Consider the following 15,379-nt stretch of genomic DNA (forward strand, 5'->3'; position numbering starts at 1 on the left):
AAACCCCTGCGCTAGTACATCTTGTATTAATTAGGAAATGCACCTAGAATTATCGAATTAATTTACAGATGTTAATGTTAAATGTATTAAGCGACAGAGCGATGTTAGGGATTATGTCACAACACAAAATGAACTAACTTCAAATTCAGAAGTGACCAATAAAAACAGAAAAATATGGTACTTTATATTTTCCTGGAGGCTGCATTTGGGATTAGCCTTTGAAGTTGGTAATAGTGAAACACAATGATTTTAGTCATTTCTTTTCCAGAATGAATGAATTCCAATATTCATGTGCCACAGCTTGAAGCAGGCATCAGGTGCAAGTGGAGATGAGCTTGGCTCAAGTTGGAGGCTAAAACAAAAAAAGCAAAGAAATGAGGCAAATGTAATTTTAATCTTAAATTTGTACATCAACATGTACTTGAGTGGTGTCAGTAAATGTTTTTCTGCGTGAATAACATTTTTTGATTTTGCCATATTGTACTCTTCAGAGTCTTCCAGATTCCTTAATTTATGTTAAAATAATAATAAAAAAAAATCTCTGCAGGGGCCTGGGGGATCCCCCCCAGACTCCCCCAACAATGTTTTTTATTTTTTTTTCTGTCACCTTTTTCATGCCTTTGGTGTTTGCATGTCTTTACATAACATTATTTGCCTGCTTGCGAGCATTGTATTAAAAGTATGTGAACATACCTCAAGCTCTTCTTGAATGGAAAACCCACTCCTGAGTACCGGTGTCGACACCACGCTTTTCCTCTTTTTGTACTTTTTATCCCCAACACAACACAATACAATACATTGGAATGATCCATTGGTATTATTGTCGGCATGGTAATTTGTGTATTCAGTCGCGTTGACCAGTGACACTTTTTTCTGCTTCCGCCTCTCCGACAGTGTTTGTTTGTCAAGATAAAGCCCAGTGATTGTGTAAGACAGGATACGGTGCTATCGGAATAATGTCGTGTAGTGTTACCACTGTCTGCCCGAGATACGGCAAGACTTTATGGCAGTAGTCTGACATAGTTCAGTCGTGAAAGACCAAATTTGTCTTTTGTAGTCTGATCCAGCCATTAAAGGGACAGCTTGAGTAAATGAGGTAATTTCTCCACAGGAATATGGTCATATTGCCTCTACAGCTTTCACGATTGCAAGTAGGAATAACCGATGTTAAAGTTTTTTTTGTTGTTGTTTTTTTGTTAGTCACCTTTATTAGGCAGTATCAAAAATAAGTATTATTTTAGTGTCAAATAAGTTAACTGTTAAATGTGAAAAGTTAAATGTGAAACTAACATTGTCACTCTGAACATTGCCTATGAAAGCAAGGAATTTTACACTCCCAATTTTGTTCCTTTTTCCCCCGGGTAGCAGTTCTGTGTGAAATGTACTGACGCGGAATTCCAAGTAGAAGTCAATCCACAGATTTGTCAGCTGCACAGGTAGTATAAGACAAAAGTTGAATGACGGCAGGGTGAAAGAGAATAGCGGAGAGTGAGAACCAGGGTGTTAAGTTTGTTCCTTTGTGTCTATTTTTTATAGGTGTTGGGTGAGATAGATCCAACAACACCCAAGAGTCACACATCGCACCATTTTGTGTTGAACGTGATTTTATGTCATACCAGACACTGGTCCAGACGTCATCATACATCTAATTATCTATTTACCGAAGGTGTGTAGCTGTGTTCTGAATTGTTGGATCCTGTGTAAATAAATGCCATCCCTACCGTTATTTCTCTGTAAATTTTGCACAATCTTTGTGTGAAAGAGGCTTGTGAAAATGTGTATGTGGACAGACTGTAAGGTCCGTCCGTCTGTCCATCCATCCATCCATCAATTTTCCGTACCGCTTCTCCTCACTGGGGTCACGGGCGTGCTGGTGCCTATTCCAGCTGTCTTCGGGCGAGAGGCGGGGTACACCCTGAACTGGCCGCCAGCCAATTGCAGGGCAGATAGAAACAAACAACCATTCACACTCACATTCACACCTACGGGAAATTTAGAGTCTTCAATTAACCTACCATGCATGTTTTTAGGATGCAGGAGGAAACCGGAGTACCTGGAGAAAACCCACGCAGGCACGGGGAGAACATGCAAACTCCACACAGGCGAGGCCAGATTTGAACTCGGGTCCTCAGAACTGTGAGGCAGATGTACTAACCAGTCGCCCACCGTGCCACCAGACAGTAACATAATGTATTGAAAAGTGCAGAGGGATCAATGCTGAAGTTAAACCAGACAAGTGTAAAATAAGTTTAGTTCAGATAGGGTTGCACAATATTTGAAAAAAATTGCATTGTGGTTATTTATTTATTTATTTATTTATTTATTTTTAAAAAAAAATTTTTTTAAACCCAGCAATATATATAGCAATATAAAAAAATGCTAAGCATATACGTGTGAAAATCAGCACACATTTCTTTTTCCGTCTCTGATTTATTGTTTGTCGAGGTTATAGTACCTTTAGTAGAAAAACTCTGCTCAGTACAGTAGACCACACAGGTGCATTGAGGTCTACCTCTTTTTAAATGCACTGTACTATTAAGCAGATTAATAGTCCTGCCAGCCTTCAAATTAAAATCATTTCATGTCCAGTTATACTGTACTATATATAGCCATTAGCACATTCCAAACACAATTCATGTTTTTCATTAATCTGTTATTTTATACATCAGAATAAGAATCATCTTTATTTGCCAAGTATGTCAAAAACACACAAGCAATTTGTCTCCAGTAGTTGGAGCTGCTCTAGTACGACAACAGACAACCATTTGACAGAAAATACTTTTGAGACATAATAACATAAAACACAGTACGGCGAATGAAAGTAATGTGGTAATGCCGATACATTTTTATTTATTTTATTTTTTGACAATTGTGCAAATCATGCAGAGTCCTCCAGCAATTTTGAGCAGTTTGAAAGGACTAACAGAGCAATAGTCGGTACAGTGACCATTGTGCAAATGGCGCAGATACTTCTCAAGCACATCAGTGGCCAGTATTGGTCAACAACAGTTATGCAACTAGTGCAGAGTGGCGAGACTACTACAGTGAGTGCACGAATAATGTATAATTGCCCCGACAGAGTGACAATAATCTCAAGACAAAATTGGCAGCATGTTACAATGAATTGTAAGTTAACTGTTTAAGACGTTAATGGCAAGTGTGAAGAAGCTGTTGGAATGTGTGCTAGTTTTAGTTTGCATTGTTTGATAGCGCCTACCCGAGGGAAGGAGCTGGAAGAGGTGGTGACCAGGACGTGGAGGCTCCAAGAGGAATTTGCATGCTCTTGTCTTAGTTCTGGCAGCGTGCAAGTCCCCATGGATAGGCAGGGGCGTACAGACAATTTTTTTCAGCAGTTTTGATTGTCCGTTGCGGTCCTTTTTTGTGGCAGCACCAAACCAGACTGTAATGGATGAACACAGGACTGATTCGTTGTAGCCGTAGCCCAAACCCCGCTCCCCCCATGTAATCTGGTGTGAGCTGCATTCGTTGCACTCTGAACAGCAATACATTACATGCAGATGTGCATTTGTTTCCCGTGTCAGCATTAATAGTGACCATACCAGACAATAAGTACTGTATATAACATACTGGGCTTCTGTGTTTGTGTTGTTCGAAGGCTTATCATAACCATAACATCTGTGCTAATTTCTGTTAGTATGTCGCACACTTTTCACATACAGTATGTTAACTTTAAGGTAGCTGACGTTCATCCTTTGTTTGTTTTACATGTCAGTTTTACAAACCACAACTGGATTGTCAAACAGCTTGAAGCAAACACGTTTTGCCTCTCTTTTGGAGAATAATTCGCTATCTGTCCAACTGCACACAGCCCTTCTGAAAAACATAGTACTAAATAGACAGAGCTACTTTAAAGGCAGGGTACCACTGTACATCTCAAGACCTGCGATGTGACTGTTGCTCACGTGTACAATGCGATGACGATGCTCAAATGATAAATCGTGCAGTTCTACTTCGGTACAAGTTGAACATAATTGTGTACTCACTCATAACTTAGCTTTACGAATGCATGAAGCAGGCAATGATGAACTTGCAGAAGCAGATTACTTTTTGCATCTGGGAGGTGAGTCACGTTGCAATAAGATCAAACAGCTCATTTTCTATTGTACCTACTGTTCTTATTCTTTTATTATTGAGGTTGACTTATTGTTGCTTTAGCCAGACAAATTTGGTCAAATTTCGGTAGGACTTCAGGGGCATTAGATTTTCAGAGGGTCGTATTTGTTCTCTCAGGCTGGATTTATACTCCACGGGTCCAGTGACACAATTCAGATCCCCCTCAGCTGCCCTCTCAGATATGGGTCATAAAATCATTGGAATCAGGCCTCTTTCAAATCTGGTTAAAAATCAGACTAATCAGATATCTGTCAGTGTGACTGTGGCATAAATTACAGTACATATTTGGAAAGACCCACTCAATGACAGCCTGACCAGAGAAACAGACAGATCGTTGATATATGCGCGTCTATAGAAATGATGCACTCATGATAAATAAAAAGAAAAAGTAAATTAAAACTTAGAAGAACACCCCAATAAAGATTCTGTAGACATGCAATTATGCAGTCAATACCCCCCACCCCACGTCAATAACTTAATTGAACAGTGCGGGTTATTAGAAGCTTTATAGCTAATGCTAATCTGCAGAACTCCTTAACTTTTGGCTTTGACATGGTAGTGCTTATGTGTGGTCTAGCGAACGGACTGCACTCCGTCATTTGAAAAAGTCCGATCATAGCCTAGCCTAGCTGCCAAGTCATGGGCAGAAAAACATGTTATGGGTGTGTTATAATGTAATAATCACTGTAAAATTATGTCAAATTCAGAACGGATTAGTTACAGACACATTTTTGGAAATAGGCAGCTATTTACCCGTTTCTTTTAATTATTTATTATGTTAACTATTTGTATACAAGTAATTAAAAATTTCAATGTTTCCATTTTTAGTTACATGTGGGTTGTTTCATGTATTCAGTAAATGGATATTTAGCATAGTGATATCAAATATGGGTCAATTGAAAAATCTACTGCAAATAGAATTAGGCACAATTTCTATCATCATTTATCATCAATGAGGAAACATGCCATTTACGTTTGATTTATCACGTTCTGCTAACTGAAGGATAAAGTCTCCTTTTTTATTGCAGAAACATACGTGCTTCATTCACTGCGTCCATCCACAGGCATTTTGTGTGTGCACAACACAGGTCACAATTTTCTTTGGAACATTCTGTTTATAAGAGTACTTGAGGTCAAAATGTTAGATGTTACTCTTTTCTATTTTATTCTATTCTCAGAGTTACGCCCAGGCCTGTCACGATAACACGTTTTTTACAACCCCAATTCCAAAGAAGTTGGAAACATAAATAAAAACAGAATACAATGATTTGCAAATCATGTTCAACCTATATTTAATTTAATACACTACAAAGATATTTAATGTTTCATACACTACAAAGATATTTAATGTTCAAACTGATCAACTTCATTGTTTTTAGCAAATAATCATTAACTTGGAATTTTATGGCTGCAACACGTTCCAAAATAGCTGGGACAAAATCTATCATGATAAACGATAGTATCGTTGTTTTTTTTTATGCCATTGATGTAATGATATTGGTGCGTAACAATTAAAGTACATTCTTTTGAAGAATATTTAACTTTAAATTCTTAAGATTATTGCACATCGACATTGAAATGTAGAACAATGAATAAAATATCCATCCATCCATCCATCCATCCATTTTCTTTTACTGCTTATCCTCCTGACGGGTCGCGGGGTGCTGGAGCCTATCCCAGCTATCTTCGGGCGGGAGGCGGAGTACACCCTGAACCGATCGCCAACCTATCGCAGGCCACATAGAAACAAACAACCATTTGCACTCACATTCACACCTATGGGCAATTGAGAGTTTTCAATCAACCTACCACGCATGTTTTTGGGATATGGGAGGAAACCGGAGTGCCCGGAGAAAACCCACCCAGGCACGGGGAGAACATGCAAACTCCACACGGGCGGGGCCGGGATTTGAACCCCGGTCCCCAGAACTGTGAGGCAGATGTGCTAATCAGTCTTTCACCGTGCTGGCTGAATACAATATCTTCAATAAAAATTATAAATAAAACAGACTCAGGCTCTATTCACATAATTTCCATTTATACAAAAATGACCATGTATGTAAAATAAGGCTCTCAAATCATGAAAAATAAGGCTCTCCCTTCAGCTGCAGGACTGTGTGGGCATGTATGCTGAAGGCGCTGGAGACGAGCCCTTCACTTGTCAATCAAATACGCTCGCTGTAGTCAACTACCAGCTGAATAACGTGTGCCAGCCTAGCGGCAGTTATGGTTAATAAATAGTTAACTTTCCTGTGTGTGTGTGTGTGTGTGTGTGTAGGGGGGGCGGGGGGAACTAACACACACAAAAAACGTTTAAAACGTTGCCACGGTCGAGCAAGCTGTTTAGCTCCTTAGCTTGCTAGGATGTAATAAACAGTTAACTTTCCCTTCAGTGTCTCTGTTGTGTGCATCTAAAAGCGCCGCCTGGAGCGAGGCTATGGAGTGCTGGACGGAGCCAACACTAGTCCACAAGCCTACTCGTGCCTCATATGTACTAAACTAGTCGCGAGTAGCAGGCCATTTTGCAGTGGGACCATCCAACTCACCATCATCTTGCTGTGTGAGTCGTGCGCCGGGTTACCACATCAATGATAATTTATCGAGTCCAGAAAAACTACCGTGTCCATTTATCGAATGAGTATTAATTATCGTGACAGAAGTAGTATTAAAGCCATAACAGGTATTGTTTGGCTTTTTCGTTGACTTTTTGGGCTTTTTTACAATACTTTGCCAAACTGATGGGTTTCCATCAATATGGATGTCATGGATCACGTTGTACGAGATTTCCAGTTACCAGAACAGGTTAGGAACTTTAGAATATCACTTGATACATGCAGATAATGGTTTTATACTGTCAGTGGACATTGGAATGGATCATTTTTACAGTATTTCTACATGTATGCATGTTGATTGACATCCTGGAACAGATTATGTTCAATTTCAGAGGTTGTATTGTAGCCAACTGTATGCATAAACTAAAAATGTTATTGTAACTGTTTATACACAAATACTTGATTGTTTTGTTTCCTTGCCTGATTCAGTTTTTATGTTGTCCTGGTCGGAGCACTTTTATTTTTTATTTTGGAGAAGATGCGGCACGGTGGCCGACTGGTTAGAGCGTCAGCCTCACAGTTCTGAGGACCCGGGTTCAATCCCCGGCCCCGACTGTGTGGAGTTTGCATATTCTCCCCGTGCCTGCATGGGTTTTCTCCGGGAACTCCGGTTTCCTCCCACATCCCAAAAACATGCATAAATTGGAGACTCTAAATTGCCCGTAGGTGTGACTGTGAGTGCGAATGGTTGTCTGTTTGTATGTGCCCTGTGATTGGCTGGCAACCAGTTCAGGGTGTACCCCGCCTCCTGCCCGATGACAGCTGGGATAGGCTCCAGCACGCCCGCGACCCTAGTGAGGATAAGCGGCTCAGAAAATGGATGGATGGATGGATTTTGGAGAAGATTAAAAACATTCTTTAAACAAATTTCTTAGGCTAATAAAGTTCACTTTTAGTGTTTGGATGGATATTTGTTTTAGTTGCATCAAGTAAATCATTTAATGCCAAACAGTGAATTCTTAAATTGCACATGTGATGATCATGTTTCCTGTTTGTTGTGTTAGTGTCATTATTTAGTTGTGTATTTGTGATGGTCTTTGTGAAAGTCAAAGGCAAATTTGTGGACAATAAGCTTACATTCTTAGTGTGTGTGCACTTGTGTACGTGTGTCCGCCTGAATGTCTGAGTGTGCGTGACTGCTCTTTCCGTCAAGGATAAGTGTATGAGGCAATGAAAGCAGATTTTTGTTGAGGATAAAGATAGCTGGCTGAGAGATGGCTGATTACTTGCACTGAATGCTGAGACACCCACTTGCTTTCATCTCTGTTACAAACTCCCAGTTTCAGGGCTTTTTATTCCATGGCTGCCTGCAGCTGCTGGCCTCTTACCGAGACAACCGTAATTGGCCGTAGCCATGTTGCACAAGATGTGTGAGTACTGTAATATTGTCACAGTCTTTTGGCAATATTATTCCTAGCCAATTACAGTGTGAATAGTTTATAACAAAAACAACAAGAACCAAACTCTAATGTAATCATATGGAACTCAGTCCATTGTTAAAAGGCCATACATAACCTTGTGTCTGTGTCGTGTTCCTATTTGTGGATGGGGGGATACTCGTTGAGGACAAGAAACAACTAACCAAGAGAACAAGATGAGAGAGGAAAGAAAATGACAGGAAAGGATGTGCGAAATGAGCAAGGCCGTGCTACTGATGAGTTGTACGGGGGGATGCTATTATAGTGTCTAAACACCTGTAAGAACCTGTGAGTTGATATCTTAATATAACCTGTGTTATTGTTAGTTGTCCCAGCATTAGCAGTTCAAGCCTATAGTGTGTTTCTGGAGCTTATTAGTGAATGAACCACCCCAACCCCCACCCAGCGCGCCCCACCACCACCACCCCACCACACCTTTAGACCATGGGGGTCCCAGCCACCATCAGGGTCCAACGCCACCATAAGGGTCCAACGCAGGAGCCAGAAATGTAAAGACCCACCACCCACCCTATTAATATGGTTACCAGGTCCCCGCCTGGCAACCATTTACTGCTCGTATCTCAAGTTTGTGCTTGCAAGTCAAAGCAAGAAATTGTCTGATGGATTGTATCTCAAAATTGATATTGGTGAATTTTTGTAATTTGGGCCACTTTTATATCAGTGTACTACGGACTTGTGAAAATGACCAAGAATGAAAATGAGAAAAGTCCTTTAAATGCTGTGAAAATGATTAGTTAGAGATTCAAAATGATCTTGCTGTGTGATTTGAAATAATATAATAAACCTGTAAGAAGTAGGAAATAAACCTTTCACGATCGAAGAGGACTCCTCCTGTTGTTGTGGGAAGTGCTCTGATATCATTAGTGTGACTATGCCTGAAGTGCATTAGTTAGAGAGGCGGTAAAGCAACCACAAAGGAGGGGAATGAGGCCGTTTCATAATTTATCTCCACTGTATCAGAATCAGAATCATCTTTATTTGCCAAGTATGTCCACAAAACACACAAGGAATTTGTCTCCGGTAGTTGGAGCTGCTCGAGTACGACAACAGACAGTCAATTGACAGAGAACACTTTTGACACATAAAGACATTGACAAAAACAGTCCCTGAGCAATAAAGGGTTGCTAGTTATCTGGTAATGCCGGTACAATTTTTATTTTTATTTTTTTTTTTTTGTGACAATTGTGCAAAAAGATGCAGAGTCCTCTAGCACTTAGAGAGAGCAGTTTGAATGACTAATATAGCAATAGTCCGGTGCAATGACCATTGTGCAAAGGGCGCCGAGACTTCAAGGAATGTATGCAGTTTAAAGTGACTAGTAGTGCGATAATCTGCAACAATGTTGAATGTGCAAATTTTGCAGATACTCCTCAATCAGTGTGCAAAAAATAATCTAATCCACACAGGAGAATGGCTGTTGAGGAACTCTATTTAAAGGAGACTTTAAAAATAATTCATATAGGCTATAGAGAAGCAGTTAATGATGCCTTATGGGCAGAGATGAGTAGGAACGCGGTACACAATCATTACTTGTCGCGTTAGCTACCGCTAAGAAAACAATTCTATTAAACTGGAAAAACAAACAAGCTATTAACATCAATCAGTGGCTAAATCTCATCATAGACTATATTGCATTATAAAAAATATCAGCAGAACGAAAAAAATCAATTACAGATATACGTAGATAGCTGGTCACCTTTCCTCATCATGCTAAATCTAGACTCTTGCTTCCTTTGCCTGAGTAGGGTGCCATTTGACAATAGCAAGACCATTTTCACAAGTGTGAAAGTAAACAATGGAATTCTGTATTCTTTGTTGTCGAGGTTGTTGTTGTTTTATTATTATTATATTTATTTTTTTTTCTTTTTCTTTTCAAACATTTTAGATCGGTTTGCATGTGAAAGGACACGTGCATGGTGTGGGGATCTTCTCCTCTTGTCCCTCTGTTTGCTGTTCCGGAGTCTGTGGCGGCGGGACTTTTTTCACTCCTTCCTGATCTCGGGGGTGGGGGAGAACCACTGGGGCGACCTCCTGGGGAGTATTGGTGGTGTGATGGTGACTCGCCCATGTTCCGCCTGGGTCCCCCGCTCTGGCCGAGGGGGTGGATTGGGTCCCTGCAGCCCCCACTTAGTGGACCGCCCTGGGTCCCTTGGTGTGGGATGTGTCCCGTTCACTGGGCTGCTCTCGGGTGGACCTCTGGGCCCGATCCCGCCCCTCAATTGATTGGGTGGGGTCCACAGCCTTCGCGGTGCGGCCACAGCAATTACAGGACACTTCTGTCAGTCTTTGTGCATGTAAAACGGTGCCAATTCACTTGCATGTATCCGCAGGCACACGCCCCTGGGACTCTTTCACTGGATGTGGGGTCACGCACTCACTGCGACAAATAACTCATGAATATGCAAATCACTTGTGTTTCCCCTCCCTTATACTCTCGTCCTGTAGACTTTTATAATTTACATAATTAATCCCACCACACTTGTACAGCCAGGTTCACAACCCTTGTCCTGCATGGTTCTTCTCCTGTCCTTGTCCTGTTCTATCTTGTCCTGTACTTCCCTCACAGGGTGTAGCATTGCAGCCCCATGCAACACTCATATTTAGTGTTTCATTGTTGTAGACCTCTCTCATCCTGTTTACAATTAGTGCTGTCTTTTGTCTTTGTTTCTCTCTCGCCTCTAGAAACCTCAAGAAATGATACAGATTTTCCATTCTGCATGACCTAACAGCCAAATAGGACAAAAAAAAAAAAAAAAAAACCAACGCGGTGCATTTACTAAGTTACACTTAAGTAACATTTTGGATATACTGTACTTGTCAGAGTAGTTTTATTGCATCATATTTTTTACTTTTGTGTATTTATGTTAAGAAGCAGTGGTACCTTTACCCCCCTACAATGATCTACATGCCGCTTGCTACTTTTATTATCAATGACAGTATTACGTGTGCAATCTGTTTTTAGACTTTGCAATTTCTGCATTGGGCGCTATTTGCACCAATTAGTGATGTTACGAGATGTGCTCAGTCTTCAAGGCGTGTCGAGCAATGCAGGGGGCGTTTCCGCAAAATGCATATCGAATAGAGAGCGACCGATTATCGGCCGGCCCGATTATCGGCCGGCCCGATTATCGGCACCGGTATTTGGAATTTTTACATATATCGGTATTTTTTTTAATCTGACGTGCTGCTATCAAGAAATGAATTTAAAACTGAGTTATTTCGGCTCAGAAGCAGCCATGCTGCTTTTACTACACCTCATTGTTACACCCACGGCGCCATGTGATTGGTTAAGCAGCCACAGCACGAGTAAGGGGCAGAGCCCATTTGAAGCGGAAGCTCTCCTCACAAACACACGCCAGAGAGAGAAAAAGTATGTGTTTACATGAAAGTCACATGAAAAACTCCACAGCTCACGACTAGCACAATAACGTAACGTTAAGGGCAGAGTACACACAAGCAGCAGCTCTGCTAGCTCGGAGTACCTCCGATATGTCTGTGAATCACCTGAAATATTGCTGTTGAAGACATCGATGTGGAAACAGTCAGTGATTGTAGAAGCCTGTGTGTGTGATTGTGAGAAAGTAAGAAATTCAATTCAGTCTTGTTTTGTTGCAGAGAAGTACACTGAAATGAAGGCTGATGAGTTTTTAGCGTAACATTAGCACGCTCTAAATGCTGAGCAGACTCAATCGGAGCATGTGTGTTATGTTGAGAATAGTATGAGTTTGCATGAAAGACATTAAAAACTCACGACTACTAACGTTGCTTCGAGCTTACTGATCCAATGATCTGAAAATTGAAGTGAAGATGAGATTCTATGGGCTATTTAATGTTTAACAGTTGGTTCAATCTCTCGCAACAAGGCTGCTGATAATATTCATATAGAAATAGTGATAGTAGTAAGAAGTATGTGTGAGAGAGTAAAATGCAGTGATTCAGTGATTTATTTTAACATTTTAAACACTGAGCTCATTAAAGCCTAAAGGCTGTTTGTGTTCTGTCAGGAGTTATTGCACTCATAGCAACTATTATGCTTTTTATGTAGCTCTTGTCATATTAATCATTTATAATGTAGCAGCATAGTTTAAAATTACAGGGTCTCTGCTATTGCATGGTAAAATATAAAATTTAATAATGAAATCAACTTTAGGCTACTCAAATGCTGTAATAAATTAAGCATGATGAGCTGAGCATATGTCAGCATGTGGCCACCTTTAATACTTTCTCTCTTTTTTTTCAAACCCTTGTTGCACATGAATGGACCTAACTTTAAAAGCGCAGTCTGGCAGTATTTCAATCAGCCAACAACACCAAAACATGCAATGATTAAGTCAGCATGGGAGCAACAAGATATTTGTAGTTTGTTTGGTTAAATTAACATGCTTAAGGCATTGAAATGAAGTTAAGTGTTTGTATTAGTAAATTTTTACGCTAATTTTTACACTTTTACTGCAAATGAATATCTGTTATCGGCCTTATTAACTAATAATAATCTGTATCGGTATCGGAAAAACCCATATCGGTCGATCTCTAGTATCGAGGCTTGCTTCATTTAGGGGTGGACCCGGAAGTGATGACGTCCGAAGCCTCCCTGCCCGGCTCTACCACGTGACCAATTCGGGAAGCGCTTCAGGGTTTGCTGCGAGGTTTGACAACAATCAAAACCCCTCATGCAGGTTCCATTCAAAAGGTGTGTGTGTTTTTTTATATAGAGTTGAGGTCAGCTCAGTTTGGATAAAGACTGTGTAGTTTGTATAGGCTAATAGAGTTTGGAGAGTGTTGACAGCAGAATTTGGACATAGCTTGAACAGTAGAGATAGCGAGCTTCCATTTCCATGTCACTCCTCGGAATCCTTGGAAAGAGGCTGCTACCCGCTAACCCAGCACCCTTGTCTAATGGCCCAGCTGTCGGTGCATTCGACTCAACCTGGGTTATGGTGGTCGCCTGAGTTCCAACCCCAAGCAGCACTGCACAAGGAACTATCATTGAGGCTTATCAATTATCTTTGTTTATCAAAAGCAGAATTTTCCACCGTTTCTGATTTTATTGATGGGGAAAGTATTTATTGTGTTCACAGAAAGTAAGGTAAAATAAAACCTCACTGGGAGAGGAGAAATTATTGTACCCCAATTTAAAAAATCTTGCTCTTGAATGAATCACTTAACACAAAAATCATGACAAACTGTTATTTCTAAATAAGCACTTTCAAAATCCTCTGCCCTCTTAAGCCCATGCCATTTTCCCAAAGTGACAGAAAAACATTAGACCACCTGCCATACCTATGTTGATGAACATTTTAAGCACACAGAATCCGGTCAAAAATAATATATTTTACACTTTATGTTGGGAAATTACTTGGTCAAACATTGTTTTGTAATAGATAGTCATTCACAAGAGCCATTACTTGACCCAATGGCTGAAGTGTTATGTTGCTTCATGAAGCTTCATCTCACCATCACGAGCACCAATCCAATGCAACCACTAGTGTCATTTGAATTTGAATCCAGTTCACCAATAAATCGGCACAAGGCAGCCACATGAACACACACAAGCCTTCGTGAGCCAATCAAAGGGACTCATAATGTGGCGAAAAAAATCAGCCGTGCGACACATTACAGACCGTTAATAACAACTGCTTTGTCGTACAGCGTAGTCTTAAATTGTTACTGCCCAAACTTGGATATTTCAGCTCACACTTGAGAAAACACCTTGCGGTAAGTTGCAGATGCTCGTCTTTTTTCTCTCTTCTCAATTTGGCGTCACGTTGCATCTTGCAACTGGTGTCTTCCCGCTCCTCAACCAAATAGCTTCACTTTCGTGGCCAGCCTTGTTCCTGTTTTTGCAATCGCTACCTTCTGTGCCTATTGTGCTGTTTAACAAGTAGAAACAAAATAGTATAAAAGCATTTCTTGGTGCTGAATTTTCCTTAATATTTTATTCATCATTTGTTATTTTATAAATATTTTTTCATTGATTTTATTTAGTTATTTTTATTTTAGTTGACGACGCTGATTTAAGTTACTCAACATTTACTCAGTGCTTGTAGTTTTTTCATTGACTACTTTCTTACTTAGTCATATTTGGTAAAGTAGCAGGACTCCTACTTGAGAACAATATTTGGCTACCCATCTCTGCTTATGGGGGCTTTTACTGTGTCTCTTCAGTCCAAACTCACAATGTTGCTCCTGCTGATGACAGCCGAAAAGCTATACTGAAATACAGGAGCTCTTCCTGATGCAAAATTTAATATTTATTCATATATATATTTTTTAATGTATTTAGGGAGGATATGATTAGGACAAACAGTCAATTGAGATGGTTTGGTCAGAGAAATTTCTGGATTCTTTACCATCTGGTATCTTGACTTTTCCCCCTGTTCATTAAGAGGAGCAACTGCCCATTACAATGCACAACAAATTGAAGTCTACTGTGCTTACTTTCCAGAGAAATATATTGCTTCTTTCAGGCTATCCTCAGTCCAGTCCCACTATTTCAGTTGCAGAACTGAAAAAAAGAAGAGAAGCAGCATTGCTGCTAATTCCTGAAGGAGAACCTGAATTGAACTGTAGGTGTATTTTGGTGACTGGTAGACTGATAGATTGGTCTCAGCGCAGTCTATCAAAAGGCACAGATAGAGACAGAAAAACATTCACACTCACACCGTCGCTGTGAGGGAAGGGAACGCATACTGCCTCCACAGAAGTCAGGTGTATGATCTGACGGGGGCAGGTTTCATTTCAATCTGATCTGCTTTGTCATAATTTGCCGATCATTGATCGGCGCCGCAAAAGACATTTACTCCACGTCGCCGTCGTGCACAGTATATTCGAATACAAAAGCTAGTTTATGTTTAGCCTTGTCGCATGTCTTTTGACGTAGTGCTGTAAATATCTGACCACCAAATAAAGTTATTTTAAAAAACATGTCGGCGGTGTGGGACAGACAACAAGTAATGCCGGATCAGACTACAAGACAAATTTGGTCTTTCACGATTGCACTATGTCAGACTACTGCAATAAAATCTTGTATTCCGATACCACCGCATCTCGTTTTTTACGATCACTGGGCTTCATCTTGTCAACTCAAACGCGACTGGATACACTCGTTACCATGGAGACGACAACACTAATGGATCGGGGCGTGTGTTTATAAGAACAAAATGGGGGGGAAACGTGTGTTGGTGGTCACCGGTG

General features: G+C 40.4%; 1 protein-coding gene and 1 long non-coding RNA gene across 4 annotated transcripts in view; both read left to right on the plus strand.

Annotated features, from left to right (window-relative positions):
- LOC133485473 (serine/threonine-protein kinase 32C-like) overlaps nt 1–15,379 on the plus strand; it is a 98,505-nt gene that overhangs the window by 6,760 nt on the left and 76,366 nt on the right. The gene's annotated exons all lie outside the window — the stretch shown is intronic.
- LOC133485474 (uncharacterized) lies at nt 912–1,726 on the plus strand. Its single transcript, XR_009790703.1, has 3 exons — nt 912–1,096; nt 1,366–1,436; nt 1,537–1,726. It is a non-coding gene; the product is annotated as an uncharacterized LOC133485474 (long non-coding RNA).

Source organism: Phyllopteryx taeniolatus, chromosome 11 (assembly GCF_024500385.1).
Source record: "Phyllopteryx taeniolatus isolate TA_2022b chromosome 11, UOR_Ptae_1.2, whole genome shotgun sequence".
Lineage (NCBI taxonomy): Eukaryota > Metazoa > Chordata > Actinopteri > Syngnathiformes > Syngnathidae > Phyllopteryx > Phyllopteryx taeniolatus.